At 41.2% G+C, this 16,663-nt stretch overlaps 1 protein-coding gene across 8 annotated transcripts in view; it reads right to left on the bottom strand.

The window, feature by feature from the left end:
• Positions 1-14,495, bottom strand: part of MTUS1 (microtubule associated scaffold protein 1) — a 155,356-nt gene extending 140,861 nt beyond the window's left edge. For 5 of the 8 annotated variants that reach the window (XM_067022357.1, XM_067022358.1, XM_067022360.1 and 2 more), the window contains exon 1: positions 13,896-14,158. The gene's annotated coding sequence lies outside the window, so the exon portion shown is untranslated. Of the gene's footprint in view, positions 1-13,895; positions 14,159-14,339 lie in introns of those variants that run through there. The other 3 variants (XM_067022359.1, XM_059049416.2, XM_059049414.2) reach the window with 2 other exon arrangements.
• Between the last annotated feature and the right edge of the window lie 2,168 nt (positions 14,496-16,663).

The raw sequence follows: 16,663 nt of genomic DNA, 5'->3' as shown, positions 1-16,663 counted from the left end.
GATGTTTTTCCTGGTTCTTGTTCTACAATCCACTAATCCTTCCTACTCAACTGAAAACCTGAATGCTGACTACACCCACTACCATTTTTGTCTGATCTCATGGACATCAAACCTGCTCTACTTATATAGCTACATGTAAAAAAAAAGAAAGAAAGAAAGAAATTAGAACATTCTTTAACACCATACACAAAAATAAACTCAAAATGGATTAAAGACCTAAATGTAAGACCAGATACTATAAAACTCTGAGAGGAAAACATAGGCAGAACACTCTCTGACATAAACCACAGCAAGACCTTTTTTGATCCACTTCCTAGAATAATGGAAATAAAAACAAAAATAAGCAAATGGGGCCTAATTAAACTCAAAAGCTTTTGCACAGCAAAGGAAATCATAAACAAAATGAAAAGACAACCCACAGAAAGGAAGAAAATATTTGCAAACAATGAGACCGACAAGGGATTAGTCTCCAAAATTTACAAACATCTCATGCAGCTCAATATCAAAAAAGCAAACAACCCAATCAAAAAAATGGGCAGAAGGGCTTCCCCGGTGGCGCAGTGGTTGAGAGTCCGCCTGCCGATGCAGGGGACACGGGTTTGTGCCCCGGTCCGGGAGGATCCCACGTGCCGCGGAGAGGCTGGGCCCGTGAGCCATGGCCGCTGAGCCTGTGCGTCCGGAGCCTGTGCTCCGCAACGGGAGAGACCACAACAGTGAGAGGCCCGCGTACTGCAAAAAAAAAAAAAAAAAAAAAAAAAAAAAAAAGGGCAGAAGACCTAAAGAGACATCTCTCCAAAGAAGACATACAGATGGCCAAGAGGCACGTGAAAAGATGCTCAACATCACTAATTATTACAGAAATGCAAATCAAAACTATAATGAGATATTACCTCACACCAGTCAGAATGGCCATCATCAAAAAATCTACCAATGCTGGAGAGGGTGTGGAGAAAAGGGAACCCTCCTACACTGTTGGTGGGAATGTAAACTGATACAGCCACTATGGAGAACAGTATGGAGGTTCCTTAAAAATCTAAAAATAGAGCTACCATATGATCCAGCAATCCCACTCTCGGCACGTATCCAGAGAAAGAGAAAAACATGGTTTGAAAGGATACACGCACCCCAATGTTCATTGCAGCACTGTTTACAATAGCCAAGACATGGAAGCAACCTAAATGTCCACTGACAGATGAATGGATAAAGAAGATGTGGTACACAATGGAATACTACTCAGCCATTAAAAAGAATGAAATAATGTCATTTGCAGCAACATGGATGGACCTGGAGATCATCATACTAAGTGAAGTAAGTCGGACAGAGAAAGACAAATATCACATGATATCACTCATATGTGGAATCTAAAAAAAAAAATGATACAAATGACTTTACAAAACAGAAACAGATTGAGAGTTAGAGAATGAACTTATGGTTACCGGGGGAAAGGTGGAGGGAGGGATAGATTGGGAGTTTGGAATTGACATGTACTCACTGCTATATTTAAAATAAAATGCCTTTCCGTGGGGGTGCGGGGAGAGATGTTTTTCCTGGTTCTTGTTCTATAATCTGCATTCAACTAACCCTTCCTACCCAACTGAAACCTTGAAGGCTGACTACACCCACTACCATCTTTGATCTTATGGACATCAAACCTGCTCTACTTGTGGAGATTTTTACATTTTACTGTAACATATTCACCTTGATCTTTGATCTTATGGACATCAAACCTGCTCTACTTGTGGAGATTTTTACATTTTACTGTAACATATTCACCTTGACCCTCCTAGAGGAGTAAGTCTCTGTCCATGACCCTATAGGGCACTACAGCTTCAGACCTAAACAGTCACCTTGAAAAGCAGGTCAGCAGGACCAAGTACCAGGTGCCTATAACCCAAACCAACAGACCCCCAAGAATCTAAAATGTTCTCTCTCAGTCTAAGTCAGCATTTCTTCAACATTTTTGGGGTCAACTAAATATAAAGCACTCTTCTAAGTATTCCTGATAAGGGAGGCGAACAAAATTAAATTCTTACTTTTGTGGATATTACATCAGGGTGTAGATAATTTTCAGAATCCCATCAAAAAGTAAGCCTTTTCGTGAAAATCAGTAAAAAGAATGAGTTAAAACAACAAGTTTTAGGATAGTACTGAGCCAACACAGAAGGGACTGTCTCTGTGAAAGTAAAATAACTAAACCCTAACCACCATTTACACATAGTGCCTATCAGCGGCTACTGTCAAGCTTTGTTCAACTGGGCTAAAGAAATGATTTGATGTAAAAACTGTGCATCCTTTTCATTTCTGAATTATGTACAGCTACTTAAAGAAATTATCCCCCAAAATAGCCCAGGCTGTTTGAGGGAAATAAGGATAGACCAGGTATGCAGGGTAGAGTTCAAAGCTAAAATAAAATCTTATCCTGAAAGTGTTAAATGATCATGAACAGGGACATGTTTAGACTCTTTCAGACACTCGCCATATCCCTTCAAAGTCCACTTGGCGAAAAGGAAATAATTTTCCATTTGAATCACTCCAAGACCAATTGAAAAATGTCACTGTGCGTGTGTGTGTGTGTCATTATGTGTGGGTGAAGTTACACAAGTCAGCACCTCACATTTTATCTCGCAACCTTCATTAAACATCGACTTCCTGTAGCCTTTACTTGAGAATGATTATGTGTTGGGCTTTCCACTAGCAAATATGAGTGCCTAAACAGAAGGTCAATGTATGTACACATGTAACTCACAGGGGCAGCCCAAGGAAGAGCCACCCTCCCTGAAGGGGCCTCCTTTCCAAGTCCTAACAGCAGACATTTCTTAGAAGTCACTTTGGTAATAAGAACTGTTGACCTTTAGGGCTAGAAACCATGGTTGATACCCAAGGTGTAACTGTGGTTTTATGAGACATTCTCTTCCCAGTTCTGATTAGCAACAGGCCTCACCTCCTAGTTAAATTTCTACCTGGGATTAACTCCACCTGCCTCTATGTAGCTTAAAATAAGGAAATAGGATTCAAAACTTCCACAGGAAAAAAAAATGTTTCAGAAAAACAAATATTAGTCGCTAGTCAACATGCATGACCTTGCATTACTATCTGTAAAATGGGTATACTTTACAATGTATTGTTGTATAATCAAATGATTCAGATGATCGTTCAAAGGAATCTAATCAGGTTCTTTTTGAAAAAGCAGTCTGGAAACTATAAATTCTTATAGAAATGTAATATACTGTTGTAATGATCTGTAACTGTCAATTTTCCATTTCTGCTACTAATCATAATGGCTTCCAAGATTTAACATTCTGTTTTACTTTCTGGGGCTAGAAAATGGAAAAAACAACAAACCATAATTCTAAGCTATGTCATCTGAAATTTTATAGTTCCAAACTACCATGTGCCTTTGATCCCACTGCAGCAGCAATGTGAAGAAAATCCTAGCAACAGTAATTTATTACTTCTTATGGCATTAGAAGTAGTCAAGTAACGGTATCATATTTGGAGTGGGCAATGGACCAGGAGGGAAGATCTGGGTCCTAGTCCTGGTTCCATGACTTACTCATCATAATACAAAACATTTATCCAAAGAGTTCTGCTTCTCCATTTCCTCATGTATAAAACAGAGCTCTCACGACCTGCCCTGTTTACCTCATAGGGTTGATGCGATAATTGAATGAAAACGCCCTTCAGGTCGTACTTACAAGTTACTTTCCAAAAACATATGGTGTTTTTTTTATTTCACTTTGTCCAAAAGATGAAAATTCAGCATTACCTCAATAATTATATATATTAATGGTAACATTTTAAAACCAAAACTCTTAAGTATGAATGTTGTTGGACTAAGTTACAGGTTAAAAATTAGAACAGAGGATGGCGGTACTTTAAAATCCACAAGCGCTTTACTGGTTCAGATTGATGATTCAATTCTGAGTGCTTTTAGAATGTGCTGACAGCAAACTGGCAACAGAATTTACAGACTTTAGCAAAGATGAAAGTATCTACTTTAATTTTAAAAAAAAATACAGCTCAAATATAAAAAAAAAATCAGCAACTCCACTAAACTCAAACTTCCAAGAAAACCAAGAGGTGACAAAGGTGGAGTTGAGGAATAAATAATGAATAATTTCAACTGGTACTGGTATAAACCAGTTCTTTTTAAGGAAGAGGGAGAGTTATCAGGCTCCTGTTCCTGGAATTCAACTCCCTAGAGAGAGCACCAGAGGATCCAAGCAACACCCCCAAAATGGAGGGGAGAAAAGTAATGAAACTTCCTATCCATGAATCAGAAGAGGTTGAAAACAAGAAACAAAGGAAAATTATTAGCATTTATACCTTTCATATACTGGGCACTGTGGTAGAATAACTCCAGGAGACAGGTATTATCCCCACTGTCCTGAGGAGGCCCTATTTGGTCTAACTTCAAAGTCTGTGCGCTCTCTAGTTCATCCTTGTGCCAAATATTCTGGATACCAGTAACATTTTTTCCAGTTCTATAACACAGTATGCCCCCAAGGTTTCATAATGGACATCAGGGTAAGCAAAATCTAGCTCAAGGTTGAAATACCTCTATTTGTTTTATTATTCCAATTTTAATAAAAACAAGAGCAAGCAGAGACAAAAAAAAAAAACAATAACCAGCCCTGGAGACTTCCACATATACCATATAAGTAGAAAACAATTTTTATTTGATTATGTACCCATACGGTAAATTTTAAATGTTCAGCGTAACAAGATGTAACCAACATTTTCTAACATAATAGTCACAACTAAGAGAAAAAATAGTCATATCCGCAATATAAAATCGTTTAAAGTTTTTTTATAAAAAGAGAAATGCAGGATTTTTCCTATCTCCATTCCCTTTTCATTGACTGGACCCATTCTTCTTATACTGGCATTAAAATGAATTAGTAAATCGCTCTCCACAGTTGTCATTTAATATTTCCATAAAGCAACATCAGAAATTTTTAGGCGTTAAACACAAAATTCAATACCTGAGAGAACTACATCAAATTCAATAACCAGCGATTCTAGTGAATTACCAAAAAGTTCTACAGAAACGCAAAACTACTCTGAAACAAATCTTATTAAAGGTATTAAGAGAAACAATCCCAGACTGAAAATTCATCTAAATCCCTCTTTAAAATGTAAATACACATTTCCCCAGACAAGAAACAGCCCAAGTCTCTATTCATGAGAAACTGTCAACTTGTGACTGTCTTCCTAAATGGATAATGGAATAAAATGACCACAAGTGGAATTAATTCTGCACAAGTATTTGCACATGGGTATGCCAGATGTGCTGAGAATGGCACTTCATAATAAAACAGAGTTATAACTCCGAAGGAATAGGATTCTCATGCCTTCCAGTTCTATGGGACCCTAACTCCTAACGGTACAGTCTTCCAGAGGGACATGAAGTGACAGGCTGAGCTGCTTGCTGTGTATCACAGTGCATGGAGGGGAGGGAGCGCCGGGAGAGGACAAGGAGGAAAGTTGAGAAAAGCAGTGAGGAAATTAAAATCTCAGGCTTAAAAGACCTCTAGTAGCTGTGACTAACTGAAGAAAGAATTTCAAACTTCCATGCCATCAGAGCTCAGAGCTCTAGATGATTTATTCCAGGCTACATCTGGTACAAATAATTATTCAAAGTACAATCTTATCCAGCACCGTAAGGTTTAGACCCTATCCTCAAGAAGCTCATAAGAGGTAATAGAAAGATACGGGAAAAAGTCACAAAAAAGCTTATCCAGAGAAAGTTAAGTGAAACCGCAGACTGTAGTGCTAAGTATCTTTTGGTGAGAAGGAAAAGAGTAAGAGTGATTAAGGATCAGGAGTCTTTAGATAACCAAAAATGTCAAAAAAAACCCCCTTTATGTCTACCAAAATTTGGTCAATGTAGTAAGCAGCATTTCCAACGTGTGACACAATGGTGATGACTCAAGAGGATATGTCTAGTAACCTGGACACACTAACTGTCCAAAACTGCCCTTTTCCCAATGGTGGAGGCTCTTCTGGCTGACTCCTCTGAGAACTGGAGCAGTTTTCCTTTTTTTCCCCCCGTATCTACCCGCACAGTCTTCGGCCCGTAGAAAGTGCTCAATACATGGTTTGAGGCGGATGAAAATCAAACTTAAGATTCCAACAGCAAGGATTGTTACTCAGGCCTTTTATTCATCTCTTAGCACAAAAACATAATCCTACCTGTACACTATCAGTGGCCTGGTTCTACGCATAGGGTCTAGATTGAAGACCCAACAAAACAAGAGCATTTTTCTTGGTAAATTAAAAAATGTACCCTTTGTAACCCATTTCTCCCGTCTTTCTTACTCTCTCACCACCAAGACATCTGAAATCCTCATTTGGATTATAGACTATTAGGTTAGTAGAAGTGTGCAAACATGGTTCAACTCTATAATCTGCCCAGGAATAAGATGACTGTAGTGTAGTAGTTTACTGTACAAGAAAACAGACTTTTTACAGCACAGGGAGATTTAATTGGTAGCTATTCTGGTAAATACAATTCAATCAACTTGACACAGAGGTTGGGAAAAGGGGGTGAGTCCATGTGTGGATGTCATATCTTAGACTGTTTATATCTATCCTGGCTTCTGTTTTTGTTCCGTGAAGCTAGCCAAGGGAACTATGTTTTTCAAAGATGCAGTTTCAACTTGATATCATTAATTGTTACCAACCACCAAGACAATCTACCAGATAAATATAAAAGGGAATTTCTCATCTGTCACTGAACACTGCTGAACACATTATATGACCTGCTTATCTGAAATAAGATGAAGAAATATTGACTTTTCCTTCAGAATTGTGGTGTACGTAAATAATGCCTGAGTCAAATATTACCAAGTTTCCAATGCAGAAAAAGCATAGAAGGTGAGTTAACCACTAACAGTCAAACGTGAACATTGCCATAAACATTAGTTAAGCTATATGTTTATTCACACAAGAATATATTTTTTCACCTCTCCTTCCTACTCTTTTGATAAGTGTGACTCTCTCCCAGAGGGGTTCCCTCCTCACGGCCAACTGAGGACACAAAATGTCCTGAAATGTTTTGGTTAACTGCAGAAGATCAGAGTAATTATGAATGATTCGCCCTCAAACTAAACACTGATTTTCTTTTCTTTGCAGTGAACTTAAATATAAATTGACAAGGCACGAATTAAAAGAGTGATAAGGTAATTTAACGGCTTTAAAATCCTCTCTCCACCGCACCTAGAAGACTGATTCATTCCCAGCTGTTTTTTTCCTAGTCTCGGCTCTTCCTTTTGCTGTGTGCACACAGTAGGGGGCTGGCCAGGCCTGCCCTTCAGCTCAGCACAGCTCTTACTGAAACATGAAATCAGTACAATTTCAAACGAAATGACAATACCTGGAAGAAATTTCCTCGCGACCACTCTACCCTTTCCAGCTAGCTTGAGAAACTTATGACCCACTCTTCATCTTCCTTCACTGCTCGAGAAGAACCTATTCAACCCTACTAAAGAAGTAAACGTCTCCTTAAAAGAAACTTTAACTGCCTTTAAAACTATCTATCGTTTTACAACTTCAAAATGAAATAAAAGTTTTAGGTTAGACTGCAGGTAGGATGTGTGGTTTTTCTTTTACTCATGTAAGTCATGTGTACACAAAAACATTTATCAATTTAGATCTGGGCCTACTCACAAGACCTCAATACAGTTTAACTTTAAGTAAATACATTTTTACTTCTCTTCAGTATGGGACTTAAACACAAGGCTAAGGAAAACGTACTAGCTTTAATGAACAAACAAGGTGGTGTGGGAATCAGATTTGTATGCAAATATGTACTTCTAGAATGCTTGAAAGCTATTTACCTAAGTAAAATATCACTAGGTTCAAGCTTGTTTACACTCTAAATTTGTGGAGCAAACCATCTGTTCCTTGATTGTGTAAAAGTTAGACGTCAGGGCAATCACAAATTGCACATTTACTTATGGTGTATGAAAAGGAAGTTTTATCGTATCTATCGACACAGTAAAGATTAGGCCCCAAATCTGTCATCCCCAAAATGGGAACGTCTTTTTCATCTGGAGCCAAGTGAACAAGAAAAAGCCATGCATTAATATCATGAATAACCACCCACATAGAAGAGGAATAACCGCTGATTTCAAAGAATACTGAAGTCATTTTCAAAAGGAAACTACCAGAGACTTCCCTAGCAGTCCAGTGGTTAGGTCCCCCGCTTCCACTGCAGGGGACACGGATTTGATCCCTGGTCGGGAAACTAAGATCTCGAATGCTGCATGATGTGGCCAAAAAAAAAAAAAGGAAACTACCATTAGGGCAATCTTTTATAAAACTTGTTTAGAAGTAAACTGTTAGAAGTTGGCAAACTCAGTTCCTAGTTACATTGGACTGTCCCAAGCCAAGTTTGGAGAACCCTGATCAAAGCAGGCTTTTCTGAACCACATTTCAGGCTGGCTAATGTCACACCAAACCATTTAATCCTTCTTTTCCTGCAGGGCAGGATCACTCATTCTTGGTCACTCTTTTATCTCCTGCGGCAGCCACGATCCACTGCTGCCCAAGTACCTGCCGGCTAAATGGTGATGGTCACTTCCTCCTAGGTTCACCTACCTCCAGAGAGTCTAGGCCCATTTCTAAGCACCTCCAAACACACACCACATACCAATCTCAGCCTCACAGCTCATATATGGACCTATGGCTTACTGTTAGGCTCAAAAAGATGGGGAGTGAAAGGCAGGAACTCAAGCTCCTATGGAGAGAGCACGCTTAGTGAGGTCTTTAGACATCCTCAGGGTACATTTAAGCTTCCATCATATGGAAAGATAACCCAAGGTTAGAAATCTGGAAGGCTTTTTTTTTTCCCCCATCAAATCAATAGTTTATGAGTAGTGTTAAAAATTAATTTGGAAAACATTTTAAATTACATATACATCTTATCAGACATCAAGAAAAGACTCATACTAGTTCCTTAAAAAACTACAAATAGAACTACCATATGACCCAGCAATCCCACTACTGGGCATATACCCAGAGAAAACCATAATTCAAAAAGACACATGCACCTCAATGTTCATTGCAGCGTTATTTACAATAGCCAGGACATGGAAGCAACCTAAGTGTCCATCGACAGATGAATGGATAAAGAAGATGTGGCACATATATACAATGGAATATTACTCAGTCATAAAAAGAAATGAAACTGAGTTATTTGTAGTGAGGTGGATGGACCCAGAGTCTGTCATAGAGAGTGAAGGAAGTCAGAAAGAGAAAAACAAATACCATATGCTAACACATATATATGGAATATTAAAAAAAAAAAAAAAGGTCATGAAGAACCTAGGGTCAGGACAGGAATAAAGACGCAGACGTAGAGAATGGACCTGAGGACACAGGGAGGGGGAAGGGTAGGCTGGGACGAAGTGAGAGAGTGGCATGGACATATATACACTACCAAATGTAAAATAGATAGCTAGTGGGAAGCAGCCGCATAGCACAGGGAGATCAGCTCGGTGCTCTGTGACCACCTAGAGGGGTGGGATAGGGAGGGAGGGAGGGAGACGCAAGAGGGAGGAGATATAGGGATATTTGTATACATATAGCTGATTCACTTTGTTATACAGCAGAAACTATCACACCATTGTAAAGCAATTATACTGCAATAAAGATGTTTAAAGAAAAATAGAGATGAGGATGGGTAAGAAAAAGAAAACGAAAGGTGTAGGAGTAACTCTGGTTACTTAAGAATATAGTTATCCTGTGTATAAATACAGATAGTGAGTCTTTTGGTATCACTGGTTTGAATCAGCTGAAGACTGTTTTCTTCTTTTTTTGAATGTCTATGTTGTGGTTGTTCAAAGGGGGGGACATGTGAAATAAATAGTCATAATTCACAAAAAAAAAAAAAGAAAAGAAAAAAAAAAGACTCGTATCAACAATTCAGTATGGGGCTTCCCTGCTGGAGCAGTGGTTACTGCTAGAAAAATGGTACAGATGAACTTTGCAGGGCAGAAGTTGAGACACAGATGTAGAGAACAAACGTATGCACACCAAGGGGGGAAAGCAGCGGCGGAGGGGGGGCCGTGTACTGAATTGGGCGATTGGGACTGACATGTATACACTGATGTGTATAAAATTGATGACTAATAAGAACCTGCTGTATAAAAAAACAAACAAAAAAACCAATACTAAACTTTCTTTGGGTTATTTGTATGGAAATATGTTAATATAAATGCTTCAGACATTACATGAAATTTCTAAAAATCTTATGTGTTCTGATATAATGTTATAAGTCATAATTCTAGTTATTACTTTAAAATGTATATCTCAGAATTAACTAAATTTCCTTGTCAATTGCATTATTATGAACTTTCATCAAAACTTTAACCCTGGTCATTTGTAAGTCTTTTGTCATTTACAGACAGTTCTGGGTGTACTCTGACGCTTTTGCAAAAATGTTCCTATAAAAGGGTTTCATCTTCAAGGAATTCATGGAAAAGACTGACAAGTACAGGTTTCTGGTAACTGTACTGCTGAACTGAATAAGCAGTTTCAGAACTCTAATGGCAAACTGATGAATCCATAAAAGTGCTAACAAAAGATCAAGATAAAAAAAAATTACATGGGACTGAGTGAACTGATGAGGATGATTATAATTTTTGTGACTTTCTGTTTGAATAATAATTTAAAAATCCCACAAGGACTCAGAGGCAAAAAATATACAAATCAATTTTCACTGCAAAGTAAAGGAGTTGTTACAGTGGAGGATTACTGGGCTGAATTATGACATAGTAAGAGTGTGTTTCGTGTTTGGTAATTGCAATCATTTTTGCTTTTGTTGTGGTCATCCATTTATAATGCTTGGTGTCAGTTTATTTATCTTTTGTAAAAATAAAATACAGAGTGTGTGTGTGTGTGTGTGTGTGTGAGAAAAAAAAAAAAAAAAAAGAATCCGCCTGCCAATGCAGGGGACACGGATTTGAGCCCTGGTCCAGGAAGATCCCACATGCCGTGGAGCAACTAAACCCGTGTGCCACAACTACTGAGCCTGTGCTCTAGAGCCTGTGAGCCACAACTACTGAGCCCGCGTGCTGCAACTACTGAAGCTGGTGCACCTAGAGCCCATGCTGCCCCAAGAGAAGCCCCTGCAATGAGAAGCCCACACACCTCAACGAAGAGCAGCCCCAGCTTGCCGCAACTAGAGAAAGCCCGCACGCAGCAACGAAGATCCAACACAGCCAAAAAATAAAAAATAAAATAAAATAAAATTTTTAAAAAGTGTTAACATTTTTTAAAAATTCAGTATGAAACTACAATAATGAATAAAAAAAGAATTGTGACAAGATAATACTATAAATGAACTACTGAAGATAAATGGATTGTGAGCCCAGTTTACATAATCACAGAACAGATCTGAAACGCTCATTCCCTGGGATTTAAAACGTTCTTCTCTGATTACAAAGAATGTTGTTCCTAATGTTATATACCATGTACAACTATCTCTCATCAACAGAGCAATCTGTTTTGCAACCGTCTCTACTCCAAGACATGGAGATTCTCCTAATGGATTTGAAAAAAATCTAATTCAGAATTCTGGAGAATTCTTTTAAAAGTTATCTTGTGCCACTGTCATACATCATTCTTGGGCTATGATTCAGAAGAGTTAAAATTTTTGTTTTTGAGAAAGTCAACAGATTTGGCTACATTAAAGTACAGAACTTCTATAAGTCAAAAATACTATAAACATGTGCTGTTTGTCTTTATAAGACAAAGATAAAATTGGAGGGGGGAAATATCTGCATGATGAAAGGCAAAAGTTTACTATCAAAGGCTCTTATGAATTACTAGAAAAATACTAGTATCTCCAGGAGAAAAACTGGGCACTACATTCAATTAAAAGGGAATAAAAATGGAAAATAACTAGAGATGTTTTATATTCAACATCATTTGGAATCAAAGAAATGAAATTTAAATATTGAGCTAGCACTGTTCACCTATAAGGCTGGCAATAATTATTTTTCCTTTGCAGGATGAGTCTCCATATTAACAAAAATACAGTAACACAGGTACTCTGAGAGTGGGAAATGGTGGGAACAAACTTTGGTAAAACATTTTTTTTTAGAAAGTAGTGGTCACTCTATTGATAGATCTTTGAGCCATCAACTGTATTCCACAGGACTCCATCCTAAGGAAATACAAGAGATATATAAAGTTTTATAAAGGATATTTGTTGCATCAGTATATATTTAATAATAGTAATTGGAAATAAATGAAAAGTTCAGCTATAACGAAATGGTTATATAAATTGTTACATCTATACAGTGTAGTATTACGTAGCCACTAATATTATGTAGAACTGTAATGACATGGGAAGTTTCTCATGATATGTTAAGCAGAAAAGAAAACATCATGTAACAGTATTAACTACAGTTATACAGCTTCATATAAACTATATACTGTAACAAGTAAATCTGCTGTAGGTTAGCAAGTATAAAGAAAATACTGTGGGACCTCCCTGGTGGTGCAGTGGTTAAGAATCCACCTGCCAATGTAGGGGACACGGGTTCGAGCCCTGGTCCAGGAAGATCCCACGTGCCGCGGAGCAACTAAGCCTGTGCGCCACAACTACTGAGCCTGCGCTCTAGAGCCTCACTTTCCTTAGGGAATTTTGTACTTGAGGGGAGAAAAAAAAAATCAATAAAAGCACTTTATACATTGTAAAGCACTATACAAACAGCACATCATTGGTTCAATTTAAATTGCCCATCATTTCCTGCACTAATTATCCCTGAAAAATAGGTTTGCCCACAGAACTGCAATTCCAACTATGCAATTCCTTTCAGGGTTAACCACACACTGTTATCTGAGTGTGTCTAAACTCCCTAAGGAGGTCATAGGTTCCCAGGAAGGAGCTACTCTCATTTTTAAAAAATTCCCCTGCCTCCTAGATGGTCTGCCTCTTTCCCTCCGCGCTCACCCTCCAGCCCAAGGGCTCAAGGTTTAATGTGAAGATGATTGAATTCCTATCACCTGGCAAAACACATAAAGCTTTCATCTCCCCTGTTTCGTCTAAGACTTTATTCAAACAAAGAAAACAAAACACACTGGATTTCTTTTCTTAGTACACTGACTACTTGAAACAAATAGTAGTTAATGGGGCATGTGAAACTTTTGCAGGCTAAATGAAGAATTAATCTCTCCATTCTTACTCCAAAATAAATTAGTCCAAGTCAGAATCAATAAATAACTTAGTAGAAAGGAGTTTGTGTCTGAAAAAAAGGACAAATATTTATTTAAGGTAGGTAAACACCTAAGTCCACTAGTTACTGTAGTCAATCAGGTGACCTTAATTAAGAGTGCATTTTTCTAAAGAGCTAGAAAAGCACACGTGCACCGCAGGACGTAATAAGACACAGGCGAGAGGGCGTTGGGAATTGCTGCAACCTCATTAATGCCATCTTTTCAGCCCTGATTGCTTATGCTGAGAATGGGCCCAAGCGAACCGCCCAGCAGGAAGGCTGAGTTCCAGGCCCAGGGGGGTCCGGACGGGCCCAGGCGGGTCAAGGGTCTGGTGGGCGGCTTCCGGCTGCGAGCTTGTCAGACTGCGTAACTAACTCTACGCCTTCGGTCACTTTCAAGGTGACAGCTACGTGATCCGCATCCGTCCCTTCCGCACGAGCTGCGCTGCCCGCCACCCCACCCCCACCCGGTGAGACCAGCCCTCCGCAGCCTCCCCATCTTTCCCCCAACTTTGGCACCCGAGGTCCCAGAATACCCGCCCCCTCCCTCGGAACCAGTCCGGCACCCTGGGACGGTCGCGTTCAGGGGGTCCGCTCTCCACCCTCGCCCGAGATCCCCACTGCGCACCGGCTGGGCAGCGCCAATCGACGCAACTCCGCACTTACCCGCAGCGCCTCGAGCCAACCCCGAGCCCCCCGGGGAGCCGGGAGACCCGCACTCCGAGCCCAGGCGCCCTTTGGACCCTCGGCGGAGTCGCGCCAGGCCCACCCGGGAGGCCCGGGTGCCACCAGTGCCCAGCGGGCAGCGCGTGCACCTGGGGACCCACGGCTTCTCGCCGACTCCCGCCCCCGCCCGCCGCTGCAACTGCCAGGCGGGAACCCGGAGTCCGGGGCGCCCCAGCCTCCCCGCCTCTCCGGCCGCCGGGGGTGGAGCCAGGGCGGGGAGCTCGGGAAACTTGTAAATAGCAAAACTCGGCCCCCTCTGCCCCCCTCGCCCGCCGCCGCCCCTTCCAGGCGGCCCCAGCCTGCGCCTCGCAGCTGGAGACAAAGGCCAGGCGGCAGCCAAGGGCGCTGCGCCCCAAGAAACTTGAAAGACGCGTGGGGCTGTACCTCGAGACACCGGCCCTGCAGGCTCCCGCCGCGCTCCGCTCCGCTCGGCTGGGCGCCGCTCCGCAGGTAGGCGGGCCTGGCCCGCCCGCCAGCTCCCTCCTTCCTCTCGCGCTCCCGGGTCCCAATCCCGGAGCCGCGCGCGCTCCCGGGCTAAGTGCCGACCCGCCCCACGCCTGCGGCGTCTGTTCCGGGCCGCGATGCACCTGTTGCCACGCGCGACGCGGCGCCCCGGGCTGCTGCCTGCGCACCTGGTAGAAGTGCAGGTCGGAGACCACACAGGCCCGAGACCTCACAGGTCCGAAACCACGCAGGTCCCCGCGGGCGACCGGGGCTCAGCCGTGCCCGGAGCTGGGGCCCCAAACCTGGCCCGCTGCCGAGTGGATCTTGCCTCCTACTCACCCTCTTGCCACCTGTGTTTTCCGTGCCAGCTCCCTGGCTTCCTGCTAGCCCTGGGGCAGGGCCGCGAGGTGGGGACGGGGTGGGGATAGGGAGTGGGAAGGTGGCAGAATTATCTGGGGGAGGTTTGCAAGGAACCAGCAGTGATTGTCTCTTCAGAGTGTCCGACTCCCGCCCTGTATTATCTTCGTGCTTCTAAGAGGTTTACCAGCAAACACCTATTACAGGTTAAAGCCATGAGCTCCAGCTGTTAGATCTTCGAATAAAAAGGGGAAAGGAGACTAGAACACCAGGGGCAGGAACGAGGCCCAACCCACTTTTCTCTAAACACAAATTACGTCCTTTTTGCTAAACTGAACAAATTTCAACCATAGCTGTCTATTAGGCCCATAAAATATTTTCATCTTTCGGCATATATTTAATACAAAGCTTTTCCAAAGGGGCTAGTCTACCTACGAGGGATGTAACATTACTGAACCATTAAATGTCGAGCAACTTGAGTCGAAAATTTTTTTAAACGTTTAATTACCTGGTTTGGATTTGCCAAAAGATTTTTAAGAGGAGTAAGTTTTTTTTCTGAGAATTAAGCTGAGGATACTGTAATTGACAAAGTGTTCTATACTATCAATATCAGATCAACTAACAGATGTATTGCCTTTTACTGTTATAAAGCCTTTTCATGCGCAGTGTTGCATTAGTGCTTCAGCAAGATCCAGCGGTATATAGGTCAGATTATTACCTCCAAAATGGAAGTTCAGAAAGGTGAAGCGATTTGCTCAAGGTCACACAGCTAGTGAGGGGCAAGCACAAACCCAGCTAACCCAACTCCTAATCTTTTTATTCCATTACATGATGACAGTCCTTGTGATTATTTTTAAAGAGGTACAGCATTAAACACCGTTGAATGGTCCTCTCTTACGCAAAAGCACCAAAAAACAAACCAAGATAAAACAAAGTACTAACATTGTTTCTGCAAGTCACCAGGCAAATATGCTAGTAAGCAACATGCCTCCTCCCTAGGCAGAATACTCCAGTGTTAAACATACCATTTAATCTTTATAACCCTCATGTGACCCAGGGGACTTGGTCCAACACCCCACAGTTCTATTGTGTGGCTTAGTTATATCTATAAATACAGAACCTGTTTTACTTCATTTTTCCATGGTATAGATTGAAGGGAAAAAAAACAAAACAAAACAAAACCTTCTCCTAAGTATTTAGAATCAGCTTTTGGCGCCATTGGGGAATCTGAAACTTAGCTTCTAATTGCATCCACATAAAAACAGAAGTTACCTTCTAGGGACATCATCTGGGACTCTGTCAAGGCAAATATGCTTGAAATGGGGCCTGCTGACTTTTTTTTCCATCTTGGTTCTGGGCATGTTGCCATGTTCTTGATCTCTGAACTCTAATGTTGACCTGCTACAGACTCCAGGAACAATACTAAGGGTGATAATAACCCCACATAACTTTGTGGTCCTTTGTCCTAAAAAAAAAAAAAAAAAAGTTAGCGTTTTTTTCCTCCATTAGAAAACTGCAAATTAAAACCATACTGAGAAACCATTTTTTCACTGCTCAGATTGGCAAAGATTAGAAAGTTTGATAACCATTGTGTGTTGGCAGAAATGTGGACAAACAAGCAGTCACAACGCAGATTATGAATGTAAATTAGAATGATCTCCATCAAGGGCAATTCACAATACCTCACAAAATTATAAAGGCACATATCCTTTTTTTTTTTTTTTTTTTTTTTTTTTTTGCAGTACGCGGGCCTCTCACTGTTGTGGCCCCTCCCGCTGCGGAGCACAGGCTCCGGACGCGCAGGCTCAGCGACCATGGCTCACGGGCCCAGCCGCTCCGCGGCACGTGGGATCTTTCCAGACCGGGGCACGAACCCGCGTCCATTACATCGGCAGGCAGACTCGCAA

Source organism: Kogia breviceps, chromosome 20, assembly GCF_026419965.1.
Source record: "Kogia breviceps isolate mKogBre1 chromosome 20, mKogBre1 haplotype 1, whole genome shotgun sequence".
NCBI lineage: Eukaryota > Metazoa > Chordata > Mammalia > Artiodactyla > Physeteridae > Kogia > Kogia breviceps.
This window is presented reverse-complemented; position numbering and strand designations above follow the sequence as displayed.